The sequence below is a fragment of the Papaver somniferum genome, unplaced genomic scaffold (assembly GCF_003573695.1).
Source record: "Papaver somniferum cultivar HN1 unplaced genomic scaffold, ASM357369v1 unplaced-scaffold_150, whole genome shotgun sequence".
Classification (NCBI taxonomy): domain Eukaryota; kingdom Viridiplantae; phylum Streptophyta; class Magnoliopsida; order Ranunculales; family Papaveraceae; genus Papaver; species Papaver somniferum.
Window position 1 is genome coordinate 3,487,849 of NW_020624377.1, and position 20,521 is coordinate 3,508,369.

A 20,521-nucleotide genomic window follows, 5' to 3' on the forward strand; every position below is an offset into this window, starting at 1 on the left:
CAGGATGCAAACTCATCCAGTTCCAGGAATGCATTACTGGCAGTAGTTGGAGATGAGCTGAAGAGGCGAAGGCAAGAGTGTTCAACATACGGAGGGATCCCATCCATTGAATCTTTTATATTAGAGAAGGACCGGATGCTCAAGGGATTTTAACCTCACACAAACTAATGAGCTGGTGCATAACAGTTATAATAGGAATTCTGACACCATTGGCTCTTTGTATTGCGACCTGACAGCAACGAAATAAATAAACATTCCTAGATGAGGGAAAGATGAAATGATTTGGAAATTCACTCCCACAAGGGATTCAGAACTAAGTCATTCCCAAAATTCTAGAAAACATAGTGCTAACCGCTAAGGTGCTATATTTTAATTACAATTTCTCATTCAGGATTCAAGTAGTAAGCCCCAATTTTTTTATTTTTACGCTTTTAACTGAAACCCAAATGAGTGCATTGACGATGAAGAATGTGTAGCTTCCCCAACTTAGGATGAAGGTATTGCTCGTGATGCAGTAAAAGCCGACAGTTGTAAGCAAATAAATGAGAACACATGAGGAACTCGCACCCGTAAACACGCAAATAGTTCAAAATATCATAGCTAAAGAAAACAAATCCAAAACAAAGAGCAAAAGAAACACGGGCACTGCAAGAGAGTAGTGTGCTAATATTTTTACTGATGAGGTTCTTGGAGATGTTTGCATCGACTTGGAAGAAGTAGGTGAAGTCTCGAATCATTAAGTTAAGTGTGCCACTAATAGAAAAGCGCAAAGTGAGGGAATTGGAATTCTTAAAGTAATGTACTCCGGTAGCCAAAGTTTAATCAGAAGAAAATAATCAAAATCAAAACATAATCAAAATAAGCTCACCAAAGAAGGATAACTTTCATTCTTCAATGAGAACCAAGACCGACTGATAGTTGAAAATACCTCCATAAATTACCTGCATAGAGATTTAACAAATTATAAAACATTAATTCAAATTGTTCAGCTTAATATACTCAATGACATAACTAAGAAGAACCAAACCCAAGTCAAGCAGTTCAAAATTTCTCTTTAATAAGCTAAATGAACATTACCTACATGATGGGTGCATCTTGGATAGTGCAAAGATGAACTCTCTCTGCCTGTTATGGGCCATGAATCCAGTTAGTTAAAATTGAATACCATAACTACACGAAAGGACTTGTTTAATAAGTGATCAATGGTCACGTTTTGATTAGTTCTCCAGCTTGGAATTTCATATTGGACATGTCATAATAGGTTAGTTGAATTGTCCACACCATAGTCATAAAAAATTGGATACACAGAAGTAAGCCTCATTGACAGAAACTGATAAGAAAATCAAACAAATTTGTTAAGTTATGTTTGAAACGGTCTTGCAAAACAGAACGTATGTAGCTGAAGAGTTGGCACTACCTTTACTTGGTTCTGTAGGAGCGGAACACAATTGATTATATCATAGTGCCTTTCCAGTCACCTGTTAAGAGGAATTTTAGATTTCCATTTCTCCTCTTTCAAGACAAAGGCTTGATGCAAATCATTACAGTAATTAAATCAAGTATTCCACCAAAAAAACACAAATAAAATTAAGTTTTTTTATTAATCTGAACTGTAACAATATATTTATCCAACAAACATGAAATTTTATGGTGAAACCATCCAAGAACAACAAATTGTGTTTATCTTCAGCAACATTATCATTTAATAGTTTTTCTTAAGTATATAACTGGAATCGTAGTTTTATGTACTGAAAAACACAACAATAGAAGATTGGTAGTCTAGAGAAACCAATCCATGTGGTGTACTATGGTTGAGAATGCTAGAACCTGGAGCATGGGTTGATGCTAAGGTAGTTAAAACAATGGTAATAGCCTATTTGGAAAAGATAACCACCTTATTATATCCTTATATATTGACATTTACATTGGAGGTGGATGTTGTATCTTTTATCAATATGCAAGGCTGACCATTAGTCATAACATAAATCCACTTTGCGCTATCTAGGTCTTGGGAGAAGTCATAACATATCTATGAAATCACTACATAGTCAATCTAGAAATGTTTTATACTAATCGATAACACTAATAATCATGCACCAAAGGCTTCACAAACCGAATATTTCGGACTAATCAAAAGCTAGTCCTGTTTTTGATCTTGTTACTGAAGTGAAGCGCGATTTCGCCTTTAGATAATTCTTAGAGGGGTGGGTGCTCCTTACATTGTCATCCTTCATCCCGCTTTCAAAATATTAGAACGGGTGTCAGGGTTTTCCTTATTCAGCTAGCCATATTTAACTGAAAGTTTTGTAGTTGGTCATGGGAGAGTCTGGAAGGGATTGTGCAAATCTAGGAACTCATTTAAATAACCTACATGAGTATATGCAAAAATTAGCATCCATCTCAGGTTGCAACCATCATATTCGAAGAATAACTAACTAAATATACATCATAGCATGAGTGAGAAATCACAATTTGTAAGTTTTTAAAGAATAAAAACAGTTGCCACATTGGCATTATAACAAACAGTTTGTGACTGCATATAACCGGAATAACAATTAATTTAAATCAAAGTTCAATTGGCATTTACCTGAGATTGTTACTTTTCTGATATTGAAATCACAAAAACCCGCAACAACCAAATGATTCCCCCAAAAGCTTCTGGGAAAGTACCAAACACACAACAAAGCCACAAAACAAACACTATCAAGATCAGAAAATTTTCCTTAGAGAGGTATTAAAATCACATAAACTTACATGAATGAATCTCCATAAAGAAAAGGGGGTTTAATAAGCACTAAGAACCCGTGCTAGATAACTATTTTGGGGGTTTGTGTAGTCGAACATTTCAAAGGATTTGTAAGGAGAGATAATGGTGTTGTTAATGATTGTTTTAATTTTTGTAACGGATGAACAACTGGTAATGGTTGAAAGAATGGAGTCTTAATTATTTTTTTCAGTTTTTCTTGACCTTGTTCCGTTTTCTTTACGGATGAAAAGCTGGAGCAAAATAATAAGATGAAGAAAAACCTAAATAATGGCAGCTAATCTAAGGAAATTCCCTTGAAATTAAGGAAGAAAAGATCTGGGACGTTGGATTGGGCGTAGAAGGAGGGAGCATTTTCAGCCAGGAATTATCTTCTGCATTTTGAGAGGAATGGCAGCCGTGGATCGTTATAAAATGTCAATAGAGAGCCGTTAGATTGAGCAAAACACATTTGTTTTTGTAAGATAGATGATTAGCCCGCAAACACTTAATAAATAAATAATTATTATAGTAATAATGATTGATTAAAACCCTAGGACAAACACTATGTATGTAGATGTGGAAAATCCTACAACTACATCCAAAGAAGCACATACACACACCTAATGAAGTAAACAAGCAAGAGATGCACAAGAGCCCAATATATACGTGGTTCAGTATGATTATCTACGTCCACGGAAGTAAAAGGATGATCTTATTACTCGATTCAAGGTTACAAAGCATGTATCTCACTAACAAGAACTCTCTTTACTCTCTCAAGCTCTTGATATTCTCTCCACCCTTACTGATTACTTTCCCTTTAGCTCTCTACATGGCTCTCTATTTATAACTACAAATGATGATACATCCAAGTTACAGTGCGAGTCGCGGCGTATCTTCCTTGATGTCCTTCTCGGGTAGCAGGTGATGTCCTTTCCGAGATGTAGGGCTAGGCCTGGTGATATCTTCTCCCGACATCCATTCATCCGATATCGATCAGTTAGTGAGTATAGACGATGTCTCCCTTGATATTCTTAGCCGAGTTTTACTTTGACCAGATTCTCCTTATCTTCTGAACTACTTCGTCAATACATTTATTGATCTTGTACTCGATGGATGTCTCTTCTGTCACCTCCGACCTTTACACGTATTGTCTGCACGGGTTCCCTTGGTGTCTCTTTTCTCACGCCTAGGCCAGGTAGAATGATTTGGTGCTTCACTCCTCATCTTCCGTCGATGCCCCTCTACCTAGGATTGATCCACCTGGATCTGTGGATTATTTACACCTACATTTATGCCCCTTCTTTCACTCGTGTGATCGAAACGAGGGGACGAAACCGCTTCGCCTTCCACGTCCGCTGCCATGCCGTATTTCATGCCACCCTGTTCCCCACTACACTTGTCTTTATGACCTGTTTACCCTCTTCGCCGGTTACAATTGTTGGGACTATAAAATCAAGCCTTAAACCCTTGGCTTTTCACTTTTACTTTCTCCGAAAATTTACACTCTCTCTCCTTAGTTTCTTCTTTCAACTGATGCCCTGATATCCCTTTATCTTGTGATTCTATGAAAGTTTCAATCATCCTTTGATCCTTCCGTTGCTTTCCCCTTGCTGCTTGTGCAATTCTTTGGTCAAAGTTTCTTCCTAAAAGTTCTTTCATGGCTTCTTCGACTCCTTCCATGACAGAGAAGAGGTGTGTTAGTTATACCTTTTCTGAGGATGATGGTATCCCAATTGATTCTTTGTTTATTGTTGACAACCCTTCGCATCATGATCATCATTCCCTTAACTCTATCCTTTCTAATGGTTCTCCTTCGTTTTCATGTAGAAATGACAAGAGAGTTTCCAAGGACTTGACTGATGAACAGTTCATCCAGCAGTTAAAAGATGATTTTGGTCTCCATGGTTGTGACATCAGAATCCTATCGGGACAAAAGGGTGTTTTGAAAAAAGGCGACGTCATGAATTTCCCTCACTCGGCCGAGGCGACCGTCATCACCAAGGGTCAGTTGGAACTAGGGATGCGTTTTCCATTGTACGATCCTAGTCTTCCCTTCAAGTATGAAGCTCTTTCAAAGATTCGTCCATCTCGTGCTTTAGCTCAATGGAATGGAAGCACCTTTCGTCTCATAAACGAGTGGGAGAGGCGAGGGCGAGGCGAGGGCACTCCCACTACCTGGTCGACCTATGATCCTTCTCAAGCAGGCGACTATACTCTTGCCAGATTTGCTGCCAACTACCGGAGTGGAACTTCTATTAATGGTGATCTTGCTGGCTTTATTGCTAGTCTTCATCGCAACAAGACTCTCCCTGAGGGTTTTAATAAGCTTCTCTTGGACGAGGACCCTGATGGGAAGACAACTAATAAGCATGACCACCATACTAGTGATGTAGCTTGGGATCGGGTTCCTCTTGCTATTTATGGTCATCTTCTTAGTGGCAAGTTTCCTCCTCCGACCGACCCCTATCAGTTCTGGGTGGTCAATGTTGATCGAGTAAGTATTTCAATCTTGGTCGATCTCGTCCCGAGTGATCAGTGGGATGATGTTTTAATTTGTTTGTATTTTGTAGTTCAAGTCCCAGAGTAGCCAGCCTGAGGCTCCCAATGATGGTATTTTTCAATGATGTTGTAGTAAGATGATTCGTTCACTCAGACTTGTTGAAATTGTTTTTAGGATTAATAAAGCAAAAACACTAAAAATATATAAATTATGTCACAAGATGAAGATACGCTGAGAGGCGGGATTCCACTACTTTTCATATTGTTATGGTTCAGTCATTAACTCTAGACAATATATCTCAAACAAAAGAAGTTGTGACTCTAGTTCTTTGCCAAAAATAGATTTCGTAAAATATTATTTGTAAGTTAAAAACATGACGCATCTAAAGTATTTAGAACTAAGCATGCGGCATCTAACAAAATAACAAATAATTAATAGAAATCATAAAGAAATTAAATCTATGCAAAAAGTCAATAAAAGAATTAATTCATATACCACAATCATGAAAAGTTCCTTCCTCTGTTGTCCCAGTGATGGGGTCTAGCTCATCATGTTGTTGGAAACACGCTCAAAAATCATTATTATTTCTCAAAGAGTGTTTACAAATGATGAAAAAGGAGAAATAATTCAAAACCGGGCTTGTAACAATTATATTTGTTACAAACCAGAGAACTACGACCCTCGGCTGTGGGTCGTTACCACTGTAGCATATAAGACTATCTTGCGACTGTCGTATTCACTGTAGCATAAACGACTGCTTGTGTGGGTCAATGTTCTTCGTCTTCTAGGGTTTCTGCAGCAGCAGAACCAACTCTGCAACTCGATCAAACTCCTCTCTTTTCTTCCCCTAACTCTCTATTCCCTCTCTCTGAGTCTAAGCCTCCAATTTATACTCAACAGGTACAAGAATATCGCCTCATTACTTCCAGAAATCTTTCCATCATTCGGCAGTAAATAAGAATAAACTCGGGATATATTCTTTCCTTTCTTGCCTTCTTACGCTGTCAATCAGTGTCTACACGCTCCAAACATGCTCCCAGATCATCAAGGAATGGGTCAATACGTTGAAAACACATGCAATTGATGTAGTTTTTAAGTGGTAGTAAAGTTCGTTCAACTCGGATTGTGTAGACTCGATTTTAGACTCAAATTAAAATAAAAAACTTAAAAAGAAATTGTTATCAAGATTATAAATAACACTGAGACTCAGGATTCCACCAATCTCCAATTTTTATGTGATTTAATCTAGTCAATAATTATGCAACTCTTTACGTTTGAAGTGATTCTAATATTCGCCTAGACAAGTAGATTCTCAAAACAATAGCTGTAAATCGAAAGCACGGACCATCAAAAGACTTAACCTAAGCATGACCCATCAATTGAGAACACAACCACTTAATCAGAATCATAAATTCAATTTCAGTTCAGTGCAAATAATCATAAAAGAATTACAAAAATTAAATTAAATAGAAATTACCACATAATATTTGGAAAAATGGCTTCCTCCGTCGCCTCAGCAATAGGGTTTAGCTCCTCATATTAATCACTTGCTCAAAATATTTGTTCTTAGCCCAAAAGTTGATTAAAAGAATGAAAAACTATAAAACTGATTGTTTGCAACGGTGTAATGGCGTTGCAAAACAGAGGACTGACTGTTACAAAGAAGTTACTGTAGCGCGTTACAAATTTGAGACGCAGTTCTTATTTGCAACGTTTGTTCTTCAGCGGCAGCAGCAGAAACTTGGGGTTTCCTGCAACTTGATCAATTCAGCTCTGTAGTGCTACAAAATCCTCTGCGACTGCTCCAATAACTTCGTAACCTTCCCTGGGAATCGAACACACCTTTTATACTGCTCAGAAACCTAAAAATAGCGATTAATTCTCTCTTTTTCTTTTCGTGCAAGCCACGGCAATAATCTTCTCTGCCAACTTCCTTACCTGTTTCTAATACTTCCAAATCATCCGAAACTCTTCCTTAGATAGAATCTCACCTTAGGAAACAATATCACGCCTTTAGTCTCCCTGAAATTCTTAAAATAATTCCACAAAGTTTCCGTGCAAAACTCAAACTCTGTTTCCTTTTTCTGGATTATCCATCCCAATTTGATCGGTTCCAGCGTACATACCAAGCCTGTTATGCTCAATCACGTCCAGCCCAACAAATTTCAGCGATTGAATCTCTCTAAAACACCTTCGAAATCCAACCCAAAGTTTGGTTCTTTATTTTTCTCGCCAAAATTTCATTCAAATTTGAGAAGAAAGTGAGCTCCCCCTATCCTGTGCTGGTCTCCCTTTAGCACATGTATGGAAATGGGTCATCCCTTAGTAATTAGGTTACCCCTTATCCAAAGTGAGAGCCTGTATAGTAATTTTCTCCCACGAGCGCAAAAACCACTTTTTTAGCCAATTTCGCCGCAAAAGCTTATTTCTCCAAAAATACCTACAGGGACATAAAAATCCATAATAAATATAAAACCGAGTACTAATAATATATACAATTGAGATTATATAAGACACAAAAATGTGCCTATCAAATACCCCCAAACTTATTATTTGCTAGTCCTCGAGCAAATCAAATAGAAAATAAAATCCTAACTCACTGTCGCAGGCATCGTCGATTGCATTTAGCGTATGCAATAAGCCTTTAAACCTCTATGTGGCCCTAGTGGCCGAGTTATAGTCTCGGGAGGGCTTACAAGAGATATACCCACAAAACCTATACTCCAGACCCTAACTATCTACGCAGAACCTTGGAAGGCACTAAAGAATCTCCTTGGTTGGCATACTTATTGATTACAGGAGGAAGTACCCTGATGAGAAATTCCAATTGTTGTACACGAGTTTGCATTCAAGCATACTAAAATTCATATAAAGTGACAGAGCTCTACTCAGATAGTTGCACTATGGACATCAATATCCGGAGTCAAAAACTAATCACATGGATAGATCAACAAGATGGATATGGAAAAACATAGATGGTTTTGATGTTTACTAAGTGAACGGAGTTTCCCATATCTGTCTGAAGGCCTCCGCCAAAATGAACCTATCCTAATGGATTGAGATACTAGTCTGACTAATATCAACACACTGGCATATACAAGGGAACCAGTGATCGATAATCCTAATTCTAGTTCAACACAACTGGCATATACAAGGGTACCAGTGGTCGACTTTATTCACTGAACATTTTTTTTTCCAGCTTTTTCATTTCATTCATTTTTTTTTTGTAACTCAATCACTCTAATTCACCCTAGCATTAGTAACAACTTGAATCGTGGGCCCCACCTATCACTTAGAGAAACAAAGTTTAAAATAAAATAAAATAATAATAAAAGTGAAAAGAATTCAACGAGATATGGTGAAACTATCATGTTATTTCTAACAACTGAGCTCTGTGATTTTATGAATAGACTCTTTAGATGTTGCCATCTAATCAGATTGGTTCCTCAACTCCTACAACCAAAATGCTTCCATCCACTTAGATTGGTTAGTGCAATCCTTAATAGGCATAAATTTCTAGGCTCTGGAGTTTATTTATTGCAACCAAAAAGTTTCTCCCATACCCCCATACTTAAATCTAACATTGTCCTCAATGTTCTAAAGATAAAATTAAAAGCATGAACAAGGAGAAACTGTTACCATTTGAAGAAAAAGAGATAAGGAAAGATATTACCGTGTTGCATGAGATTGGGTTACCTCCCAAGAAGTGCTAAATTTAAAGTCTTCAGCCAGACGTCAAATACCACAAAATGGCTAATTACCTTTCAAATCATATATCAATAGTCGAAACAACTGTGGGTCAACAAAAGCAAATAAAATTGCCACAATTATCAGACAACTGCACCAAATCAGAAAAATGAACAGACATAGCAATCCTCATCCAAGGTTTCCTGCAAGACAACTGGGTTTTTCTGTTGTGCCCATTTGGGCTTCATATGAGTGTCTTGACAAATTGAATCATTCGAACAACAAGTTTTTAGAATTTCCTCCTGGACAATATCAGGAGGATCCGGTTGCGGAGTCGGAAGTGACTCAAGTAATACCTCAGGTACACTAGGCTCGAATCCCAAGTTAGGGACTTCTAATGGGGATAATTGACCATTACTACCCCCAAACTTAGGGTAATCAGTATTCTCGGACAAACCTTTAACTATTGCTCGAATTTCTGGATCCTCAGAGTCTTTAAAATACTCAAGAGCTTCTTCTAGTTCATTACCCCCAAACTTAGGGTCAACACTACTCTCCGTAAGGCCTAGCACTATGGCTTGAATCTCAGGGTCCGTAGAGTCTTTAAAGTACTCAAGAGCTTCTTCTAGTTCAAAAGTTTGGTCACCTAACTGACTTAAGAGAATTTCCTCATCAAGTTCATCTAAGGAATCACCAAATAAAGTGTCGTCCAATTATCTTGAGTTAGTTCCTGAACTAAAGTGCTAATCATATTCACTTCCTCTAAATCGTCAGAAGGTTGTCTATTAACATTAAAGACATTTAGTTCAGTGGTAATATTACCAAAGGAGATGTTCATAAGTCCGGTCCTACAGTTGATGACAGCGTTAGCTGTGGCTAAAAATAGGCGACCTAAAATCACCGGTATTTGAGCACTAGGATCCTGAACAGACTGAGTATCTAGAAAAACGAAATCCACTGGATAAATAAATTTATCAACCTCAATCAGAACATCCTCTATGACACCAAGAGGTACTTTGACAGACCTATCAGCTAATTACAATGTCATTTTAGTCGGTTTCAACTTACCAAGACCTAGCTGGTTGTATACATGATAAGGGAGTAAGTTCACACTAGCTCCTAAGTCAAGTAATGCCTTATCTACTGAATAATTAACGATCACACAAGATATGGTGGGGCATCCAGGATATTTATACTTAGGGGATGTTTGGTTCAGAAGGATTGAACTTACCTGACCAACTAAAAAGGCTTTCTTATGGACATTAAGCTTACGCTTTCGTGTACAAAGGTCCTTAAGGAACTTGGCATAAGCAGGAATTTGCCTAATTGCTTCTAATAAAGGTATGTTAATGTTTACCTGCTTAAATATATCTAGTATTTCGTTGAAAGTCGACTCTCTCTTTGTTGGAGCTAACAACTGTGGATATGGGGCTTTGGGTACAAAATGAGACCTGTCGGGAACCAAACTGGCATCACTAGAAATTTTATCGGTTTCTTCAGTTAGTGGCTCCTTCTAGGGCTCATCTTTGGAACTAGAAGGTGGATCTACAGTATGTCCACTATTAGGCTTGGCTACCTTATTGTCTACCGTTTTACCACTCCTAAGGGTTGTGACAGAATTCACTTGATTAAATGTTTTATCTCCTCTAGGATTAGGTATCGGTTGACTAGGGAATTTAACTTTTTCTATTAGAGACTCATTGATCAGACTAACCTGGTCTTTCAATTCAGAAATGGCCTGACTATGTTCTTGTCCTATCCTATTACTAGCTTCTATGCTTTGTGAAAGCAATTGACGCATATTTTCAGTATTTTGAATAAACGAGGTGAGAGTTTCCTCTAGACTTAAGATTTTCTTATCAGACTGATTCTGAAACTGAGCTGATCCTGAAGTATTCTTAGTATAACCAAAACCTGGGGGAACATTATAATTACTAAACTGACCTTGGTCCTTAGACCATGAAAGGTTCGGATAGTTTCTCCAACCAGGATTATAGGTTTCTGAATATGGGTCAAACTTTTGACGGTGATCAAGTCTAGTGTCATTATTATAAAGAGCATTGGCTCGCTCTTCAATAGTCTGGCCTTCCCAAAAAGGCTCTACTCTACCACTAGTGTGACCCAATTCTAAGGCTTCTAACCTTTTTGCTATAACATCAATTTTGGCATCTGATTCATAGCCTCCTTCTACCCTATTAACGTTTACTCTACCTAGAAGAATTGTTCTCTTCGGGTCCCTATAATATTCCCATTACTGGGTTTTTCGGCGATTTCATTCAAAAATTCCATCGCCGCATCAACAGTTTGGTTTTCAAAACCACCAGTGCATAGAGACTCAACCATAATTGTTGTCGAATAATCTAAACCCTCATAAAGGATTTGAACTAGCCTAACCTTTTCTAAACCATGATGAGGACATTGGGAACCTTTCCAAATACCTATATAACGATTCTCCCTCCTGTTGAGAAAATGTGAGGATTTGCGTCCTAATAGACGATGTTTTGTGCCTAGGAAAAAACTTGTTCAAAAAGGCAGATGTAAGTTGTTCATAGGTTTCTATTGAACCGGAAGCCAAACTATATAGCCATGATTTGGATTTATCTTTCAGTGAAAAAGGAAATAACCTAAGTTTCAAAGCATCATCATCAAGGTCTGTAATCTTTAGGGTACTACAAATTTCCTCAAAGTCCCTAACATGGAAGTATGGGTTTTCATTTTCTTTCCCTAAAAAGATTGGGAGCATCTGTAGGGTTCCAGGCCTAAGTTCATAATTTGCTTCAGTTTCAGTTAACCTGATACAAGAGGGACAAGTAGTCCTAGTAGGATTCAACAAAGCTTTTAAAGTTGCCATTTTTGGATCTATCGGGATATTTGAGATTCTACGCAATCACAAAACAAGGCTGACTCAACCAAATCAAACCTAATTTTCTAGCAAACAAAAAGCATGATGGTTCCACTTAGATTGTTTCTAGACCAGCTTATATTCTTTCGAAAAGGAACTCGTTACAATCTGAGAAAACCCCTCTGGAATCAATCCGAGTCAAATTAAGTTGAATCGAGGCGAGGGAAGCTCAGTGGAGCTTTGATACCCAAGGCCTCACCGGTTACAAAGCGGCGCAGTCACGCATTCAACTCACAAAAACCATCATGAACTTCGAAGTATGCTCAAAAGAGTAACCAATATTTTTCGAACGACTTTCCTATTAAGATCGTTACCCTATAGGTCTCGCTCTAGTAAAAATTTTAGGCCTAGGTTCGCGTTTGGTTTTGTTTTCCTAAGGCGGGCAAGCAGAGAACGGTGATGAAATACGAACCCTTATCTTGTATGGACAGTCCTTGCCCTTTACTAGGAAATTAAAGCAGCCGTTTTCAAGTCCTCAACATATATGCAAACGAAGGAATACAGTAAACCCGCTGACAGGGGATTCACGGGTGTTTCGAAAAACTTACCTCCCGTACCAGACGGGCGAAGAACCGCTGAAGTCGACTCGGACCACGACTCCTATGTCATGTACGAACCCGAGGGGCCGAGGCGATACCGTAATCACCGTCCTTCTCTGCACACAGTTTTTATTTAAACCAACCCTTATGTAGGGTTTAAAAATAATAATGTCCCAGTCCAAAAATAAAGTCCAAAAAGTTTCCAAAAATAAAAAGAAAAATTACAAAAAATAAAACCCTATTTACAGTTTCTAAAAATAAAACAAAATAACTATATACAAAATCTTCTTCTTCACTCCTTTTGGATTCCTCTTTGCTTTCCTTCTTTGGCGATGCTTTTCTTTTATATCACTTTTTCTTCCCTTGTAGCTTCGCTCCAAATCTGAAAAGAATCGAAAAATACCAAAACGCGTAAAAAAGAACAAAAAATAAAAATAAACCTAAAACAAATCTAAATACAAGTCCGCGTTGGCGGCGCCAAAAATTGATGTAGTTTTTAAGTGGTAGTAAAGTTCGTTCAACTCGGATTGTGTAGACTCGATTTTAGACTCAAATTAAAATAGAAAACTTAAAAAGAAATTGTTATCAAGATTATAAATAGCACTGAGACTCAGGATTCCACCAATCTCCAATTTTTATGTGATTTAATCTAGTCAATAATTATGCAACTCTTTACGTTTGAAGTGATTCTAATATTCGCCTAGACAAGTAGATTCTCAAAACAATAGATGTAAATCGAAAGCATGGACCATCAAAAGACTTAACCTAAGCATGACCCATCAATTGAGAACACAACCACTTAATCAGAATCATAAATTCAATTTCAGTTCAGTGCAAATAATCATAAAAGAATTACAAAAATTAAACTAAAGAGAATTTACCACATAATATTTGGAAAAATGGCTTCCTCCGTCGCCTCAGCAATGGGGTTTAGCTCCTCATATTAATCACTTGCTCAAAATATTTGTTCTTAGCCCAAAAGTTGATTAAAAGAATGAAAAACTATAAAACTGATTGTTTGCAACTGTGTAACGGTGTTGCAAAACAGAGGACTGACTGTTACAAAGAAGTTACTGTAGCAGCGTTACAAATTTGAGACGCAGTTCTTATTTGCAACGTTTGTTCTTCAGCAGCAGCAGCAGAAACTCGGGTTTTCCTGCAACTTGATCAATTCTTCTCTGTAGGGCTACAAACTCCTCTGCGACTGCTCCAATAACTTCGTAACCTTCCCTGGGACTCTAACACACCTTTTATACTGCTCAGAAACCTAAAAATAGCGATTAATTCTCTCTTTTTCTTTTCGTGCAAGCCACGGCAATAATCTTCTCTGCCAACTTCCTTACGCGTTTCTAAGACTTCCAAATCATCCGAAACTCTTCATTAGATAGAATCTCACCTTAGGAAACAATATCACGCCTTTAGTCTCCCTGAAATTCCTAAAATAATTCCACAAAGTTTTCGTGCAAAACTCAAACTCTGTTTCCTTTTTCTGGATTATCCATCCCAATTTGATTGATTCCAGCGCACATACCAAGCCTGTTATGCTCAATCACGTCCAGCCCAACAAATTTCAGTGATTGAATCTCTCTAAAACACATTCGAAATCCAACCCAAAGTTTTGTTCTTTGCTGGATATTTTTCCCGCCAAAATTTCATTCGAATTTGAGAAGAAAGTGACCTCCCCCTATCCTGTGCTGGTCTCCCATTAGCACATGCCTGAAAATGGGTCACCCCTTAGTAATTAGGTTACCCCTTATCCAAAGTGAGAGTCCGTATAGTAATTTTCTCCCACGAGCGCAAAAACCACTTTTTTAGCCAATTTCGCCGCAAAAGCTTATTTCTCCAAAAATACCTACAGGGACATAAAAAGCCATAATAAATATAAAACCGAGCACTAATAATATATACAATTGAGATTATATAAGACACAAAAATGTGCCTATCAGCAATCTTTCCATATCAGCATCAGCATAGTCCTGTGTATCTTCCTCATCTGTTTTGCAAAGTCCACGTACACAGTCCTTTTTTTTTACGTTTCTAAGCCTTATACAAATCCTGTTTTGACTAAACAGGATTATTCCAACCCATTCCTCCTAAAAATTCTCAACAGAACTCGTCAAAAATCGACACAGGTAATAACGAGTTAACTGCATTTTCAAAACCATATTTCCCGGCAAAATCTGTATAACCGTGAAGAAGAAGGGGCTTCCCGCTAACCAGCTGTGGGGTGCGAATAGCTAAGAAGGTGCCCCTTAGTAATTGAGGTGCCCCTTATCCAAACTGAGAGTCCGAATAGCAAAACTCCTCTGGGGTTTCAAAGAGCACTTTTTGAGCAACTTTTTCCACACAAGTGTATTTCTCCAAAAACACCTACACAAACATAAAAACATCATAATAAGTACAAAATGGATTACCAACAATACAGAAAATTAAGGACAAATTAGACACATAAATGCGTCTATCAAATACCCCCAAACTTATTATTTTCTAGTCCTCGAGCAAAACTAATAAAAATAAAACCGAGTTAATCTCGGGAGGGTTTACCAGAGGTGTACCCACAAAACCATGACTTCTACTTGGTCACAAGTATCCAAAGAGCTATGAGGACATACATATTCTCAACCTATCTCCAAGTAACTAGAATTCTAAAGAAATTAAAGGTGTCATCTCTAAAGTTGACTAAAGAAAATGGGAGACACATCCGCAACACTGCTAGATAAAGAGATATCCGCTACACAGTTAGATAAACATTGTAAGATGCGTCCGCTGATTTACAGCTGGATAAGATTAGAAGAGAGATAAAGATGAGAGGGACATCTGCTACAAAGTTGGACTAATTACGTGTGATGAGTTAAACCAGTGCTAGAAATATCTTGTGCCAGATTGAAAGCGGACTAACAAAGCAACCAAATGTATCTTTCTTCGACTCTCTCATAGTGCTCAATAGAAACAACGTCTTCTTCGGTCTTCAACTGTTGATGATAAACTATCGAACCTCATAGAACCTTGACAATTAACTCTTCTCTTCGATTTCTTGTTTGATTTATAAATTTCTACTTCCCTTTGGCCTTATTGATCAAAACGTAACGATGATTTTTTTTATTTTTCATTTTTTTTTTCAACAGAAAAATAACAAGACAAAAATTTAAATGGCCATGATATAAGGACTTTAGAACTTGGATTTTCGCAACTTGTGATGTCTTGGTATCATGAACTTCAACAACTTATATCATTTTGCTCTTATAACTTTTTTTTTTTTGAATAATTCTTTTCTATTGTTGCTTCTAAACCTTAAACGTCTTCAACTTTCTTCATAAATTTTGATGTCGCTCTGCTTGTTGATGATGATAAGTTTCTACTGAGAGAGAGTCGTAATCCAGTAACTAAGACTACATTGTGAGGTTGCTTTGTCTTTCTGGCATTTTCTGACCTACTTGCCTTTCCATCATGGATGGTTAGGTCCATCACGGTTACCCTCTAAAAGGAACAAGTTCTCTCCTGAATTTTGAAGGATCTCAATGTATTTTTCTTAATGTCTCAAAAGATTGTTATCTCTAGCATTCCAATTTCTATATTTTCGGTGAGAAACAGTATGTAAACTTAGCTAACCGGATACCATGTGACGCTAGAAGTTTCAAAAATGCGACTAAAATACCCCCAAACTTAAATCTAACATTGTCCTCAATGTTCTAAAGATAAAATTAAAAGCATGAACAAGGAGAAACTGTTACCACTTGAAGCAAAAGAGATAAGGAAACATATTACCGTGTCGCAAGAATATTGGGTTACCTCCCAAGAAGTGCTAAGTTTAAAGTCTTCAGCCAGACATTGGAAGAATTAGTCACCTCATATAATCATATAGAAGTAGACGGAATAATTGTGGGTCATCTGGATCAAAAAGTATTACCCACAAGAAGAGGAAACTGCAACAGACCAAAAAGATACCGAACATACCCTTGTTTAAGACAACTACATCTAGTTGTGGCTCAGGTTCAGGTTCTATAACTGGGTCTAGATAACAGGTTTTCATCGGTTGGATTTCCTCAAAGCTAAGATCCGGTTCAGGTATTAGAGTCTGGAAGAACTCAACTAAGAACTTAGAAGCACATAAAAACAACCTGAATAATTGGGGATCCTCTAAGTCAATTAGATTTGACTCACACAACTGACCATAATGAAAGAGGTGGTCTTCCTTAAGAAAATGTGTCGACCCTAATATCCTAAAGTGATTAGGTTTAGTCTCAAAACTTAATAACCGACACATCTTAAAATCAAAAGTTCCCACAATTGGAAGAAAAGTTTTTGGTGGGAAAACAAAGTCAATCTTGGTATCATAACCTGAGTTAACCACATCAACCAGAGGATGGGTTTCTAACAACTGAGCTTCTTTCTGGACATCATTAGGTTCGGGAAAACGTGTACGAAGATAATCTTGTAAGATGGTTGAGGCACAAATGTCAATTCCTACAGGAGGGTACTTTCTAAGAGTTAAAGCACACGGAGAATGATAATCACCCCTAAACTTAGAGTTTTCTGTATCTCTAGAAAGACTAGTCACAACTTCCCTATTTTCTAGGTCATCAGATTCCTGGAAATGGTCAATAGATTCTTCTAAGTTGGGTTCATCCTCACTCATTTCTACGAGTTTATCATCTTCTAAGACTAGTGTTTCTAAATCGCTAGATTCTAAAACAGTATACTCAGGGTAAACTCTTTCCTCTAAACCATCATCACAATCATATAAAGGATTATCAGAGAAAGTTTCATATAAAGGATCATCAACTAAGGTTTTAATCATAGTTACCTCATCCGATTCACTGATAGGCACATCAAATAATGGATTATCCAACATACTGCAGGCTAAAGGATCATGAACTACATCGTCTAAAACGGTGGTATCTCTAGTCAAATACTCATCCTTTTGAATAGGTGAATAATTATTAAAATTATTTGGATTTGTACTAGAAACAACACTATCATTATAAACCTCAATCGGAGTAACAAATTCCTGATCACTATGCCTACATATTTCATGTTCTTCATCAATACTATCCACATCATAATCATCACTATAATAACATAAAAATGATCGAACCTTATCAAAACAAGTAGTGTTACCAATTCTAACCTCGTCATCTTGATTATGTGAATAAAAACTATCCTTATTTTCGAGGGTGGTATTGGGAAAAATACACTGGAAATTAAGACTATCCTGAGCAAGTTTTTCCACGATCCTATTTGTATTCTCAGTAAATTGCTTGAGGGTCTCTTCTAGAGATAACTTAGTTGACCGCTCTACGGACTCTTCTGGGAGAAGAATATTATAAATATCTTTCATAAATAACTTCCGTGCTGACTCATTGAAACTCTTGAGAGACTCTTCTAGAGAAATAAAAGGATTGTTTTTCTCGTATGACCTGTGGGTATGTGGATAGTAATTGATCTCAAAATGGTATGGACCATAACCTTCAAAGGTTTCGCGTTCCCAATCACTATTCACACTATGGTCATAAAAAGGATAATGTCTAAGCTGCTCAGTCGGATACTCATTGTATCGGCTATTATAATACCAGTTCGACATCCTAACTTCAAGGGAATTCTAAACAAACACAAAGAAGGCTGACTCGACCACAACAAGCCTATTTTATCTAGCAAACAAAAAGCATGATGGCTCCACTTAGATTGTTTCTAGACTAACTTCTAATACTTCGAAAGGGAGTTCGTTACAATTTGAGCAAACCCCTATGGAATCAATCCGAGTCAAAGTAAGTTGAATAGAGGCGAGGGAAGCTGCGTAGAGCTTTGATACCCAAGGCTTCACCGCATACAAGGCGGCGCAGTCACGCATTCAACTCACAAAAACCATCATGAACTTCGAAGTATGCTTAAAAGAATAACCAATATTTTTCGAATGACTTTCCTATTAAGCTCGTTACCCTATCGGTCTCGTTCTATTCCAAATTTTAAGGCTTAGTTCCTCGTAGGTTACGTGTTCCTAAGGCGGGAAAGAAGGAAATGGTGATGAAATACGAGTCCTTATCTTGATTTGGCCAGGCCTTGCCCTTTATTAGAAAATTAAATCCGATTTCAGGTCCTCAACATATAAGCATACAAAATCATCCAGTAAACCCGCTGACAGGGGATTCTCGGGTGTTTAGAATTCTTACCTCCCGTTCCAGACGGGGGATGAACCGTTGAAGTCGACTCGGGCCACGACTCTTATGTCATGTACGAACCCGAGGGGCCGAGATGATATCGTAATCGCCGTCCTTCTCTGCACACAGTTTATATTTAAAACTACCCTTCCGTAGGGTTTAAAAAAAAAATAAAGTCCCAAAGTTCAATGTCCGAAAATAAAAAAAAATGTCCAAAAATAAAAGATTACAAAAATAAAAACCTTAATTACAGTTTCTAAAAAAAATAAAATAAAAGAATATCTATATACAAAAAATTTCTTCTTCACTCCTTTTGGATTCCTCCTTGTTTTTTTCTTTGGCTTCGCTTTTGTTTTCAGCACTTTCTCCCCTTTTCTTTAGCTCAGTTCCAAATCTGAAAGCAAACAAGAAATACCAAAAGGCGTAAAAAGAACAAATAAAAAAAACTAAAAACAAATTTATAAACAAATCCGCGTCGGCGGCGCCAAAAATTGATGGTATTTTTCAATGATGTTGTGGTAAGATGATTCGTTCACTCAGACTTGTTGAAATTTTTTTTAGGATTAATAAAGGAAAAACACTAAAAATATACAAATTATGTCACAAGATGAAGAGATGCTGAGACGCAGGATTCCAATACTTTTCATATTGTTATGGTTCAGTCATTAACTCTAGACAATATAGCTCAAACAAAAGAAGTTGTGACTCTAGTTCTTTGCCAAAAATAGATTTTGTAAAATATTATTTGTAAGTTAAAAGCATGACGCATCTAAAGTATTTAGAACTAAGCATGCGACATCTAACAAAATAACAAATAATTAATAGAAATCATAAAGCAATTAAATCTATGCAAAAAGTCAATAAAAAAATTAATTCATTTACCACAATCATGAAAAGTTGCTTCCTCCGTTGTCCCAATGATGGGGTCTAGCTCGTCATGTTGTTGGAAACACGCTCAAAAATCATTATTATTGCTCAAAGGATGTTTACAAATGATGAAAAGGGATAAATAATTCAAAAACGGGTTTGTAACAATTATATTTGTTACAAACCAGAGAACTACGACCCTCGGCTGTGGGTCGTTACCGCTGTAGCATAAAAGACTGTCTTGCGACTGTCGTATTCACTGTAGCATAAACGACTGATTGTGTGGGTCAATGTTCTTCGTCTTCTAGGGTTTATGCAGCAGCAGAACCAACTCTGCAACTCGATCAAACTCCTCTCTTTTCTTCCCCTAACTCTCCATCCCCTCTCTCTGAGTCTAAGCCTCCAATTTATACTCAACAGGTACAAGAATATCTCCTCATTACTTCCAGAAATCTTTCCATCATTCGACAGTAAATAAGAATAAACTCGGGATATATTCTTTCCTTTCTTTCCATCTTACGCTGTCAATCAGTGTCTACACGCTCCAAACATGCTCCCAGTTCATCAAGGAACGGGTCAATACGTTCAAAACGCATGCAATCTTTCCATATCAGCATCAGCATAATCCCAAGTATCTTCCTCCTCTGTTTTGCAAAGTCCACGTACACAGTCCCTTTTTTTACGTTTCTAAGCCTCATACAAATCTTGTTTTGACTAAACAGGATTATTCCAACCCATTCCTCCTAAAAATTCTCAACAGAACTCGTCAAAAATCGACACAGGGAATAACGAGTTAACTGCATTTTCAAAACCATATTTCCCGCCAAAATCTGTATAACAGTGAAGAAGAAGGGGATGCCCGATAACCAGCTGTGGGGGTGCGAATAGCCAATAAGGTGCCCCTTAGTAATTGAGGTGCCCCTTATCCAAACTGAGAGTCCGAATAGCAAAACTCCTTCGGGGTTTCAAAGAGCACTTTTTGAGAAATTTTTTCCACACAAGTGTATTTCTCCAAAAACACCTACACAAACCCAAAAACATCATAATAAGTACAAAATGGAGTACCAACAATACAGAAAATTAAGGAAATATTAGACACATAAATGCGTCTATCACCCAACCTTC

General features: G+C 37.4%; 1 long non-coding RNA gene across 1 annotated transcript; it reads right to left on the reverse strand.

The window, feature by feature from the left end:
- Positions 1-898: 898 nt before the first annotated feature.
- On the reverse strand, positions 899-1,472 carry LOC113336024. Its single transcript, XR_003353597.1, has 3 exons — positions 1,418-1,472; positions 1,078-1,125; positions 899-941 (listed from the first exon to the last, which is right to left on the reverse strand). It is a non-coding gene; the product is annotated as an uncharacterized LOC113336024 (long non-coding RNA).
- Between the last annotated feature and the right edge of the window lie 19,049 nt (positions 1,473-20,521).